Here is a 1,200-nt window from a genome sequence, read left to right on the forward strand (position 1 = left end):
GCCCTCTCTGGGCCACATCTCACACCCACCCCCTAGCATTCTAAGGCAGCCCCCCGCCCCCAGCTGCTGCCCTGCCTGCCCCGCCTGCAGCAGCGGAGTGAGCTTCGACCTATGAACCAAGAGGTCAGGGTTCAATTCCTGGTTGGGGCACAGCCCAGGTTTCAGACTCCATCTCGTGTGCGGCGAGCAGGTGGCAGCTGATGGGTGATTCCCTCTCATCACTGATGTTCCTCTCTCCCTCTCTGGAATCAATAAACATATTTAAAAAAAACAGACGTGGCCCCTCCCTCAGAGTAAGGCCCGAGCCCCCCCCCCCCAAGCTCCGCCTCCCCTCCCACCGCCCGCTCCTGAGCGCACCGCCCTTCACTCCTAGGCGGCAGCTGGCCCCGTTCACATGTGACCTGCTCAGACCTCCCTCCCTGACCGTCTGGGCAGCAGGCCCTTCGCCCTCCGGTGACCGTTTACTTCCTTCCAAGCATTTCTGCGGAGCTGCGAGCTCTCACCGCAGGCCTGCCTTTCACGGGGCATGTAAGCTCCACTCAGCCAATATTTACCAGGCACTGCCATGCACCAGGCAGACCCGGAGCCAGGACGTGGCTGGCAGAGCAGACAGACAGCCCACGTCCTGGGCCTGGCGCTCACGCGGAGCGGGAAGCAGAGCTGGTCAAGGTGACTCAGCAGCTGGGACGGGGCCCGGCTGCAAGCACCCGGGGCATTTCCTGTCTCCGTGAGTAACCAGGAGGCACCCAGGAGCGGGTGCTGGTACATCCCCCACCGAGGCCCAGGGCTCCAGGGCTCCCACCCCACATTGAGCGTCGCTGGCAGAAAGCCTACTGCTGCCCACCGGCCATAGGCCCAGATGTCGGCGTTTTATTTTAACTGTTTTTATTGGTCTCAGAGAGGAAAGGAGAGGGAGAGAGAGAGAAACTTCAATGATGAGACAGAATCATGTATCGGCTGCCTCCTGCATGCCCCCTACTGGGGATCGAGCCTGCAACCCGGGCATGTGCCCCTGACCGAAATCGAACCCGGGACCTTTCGGTCCCCAATCCGACGCTCTACCCACTGAGCACACCATCGGGGCAGATGTTGGCGTTTTAGGCGGAGATTGGCTGACCTTGACCTGCAGAGCCCAGGTGACCTCTAACTTTGCCCTCCCTGCTCCACACCTCACACCTACCCCCTAGCATTCTAAGGCAG

General features: G+C 61.3%; 1 protein-coding gene across 1 annotated transcript in view; it reads right to left on the reverse strand.

The window, feature by feature from the left end:
* The window catches only part of LOC102238662 (cytochrome b-c1 complex subunit 1, mitochondrial), a gene marked incomplete at its 5' end in the record, with an annotated part of 19,257 nt that overhangs the window by 17,598 nt on the left and 459 nt on the right, over positions 1-1,200 (reverse strand). The window lies entirely within an intron of this gene.

Source organism: Myotis brandtii, unplaced genomic scaffold (assembly GCF_000412655.1).
Source record: "Myotis brandtii unplaced genomic scaffold, ASM41265v1 scaffold207, whole genome shotgun sequence".
Classification (NCBI taxonomy): domain Eukaryota; kingdom Metazoa; phylum Chordata; class Mammalia; order Chiroptera; family Vespertilionidae; genus Myotis; species Myotis brandtii.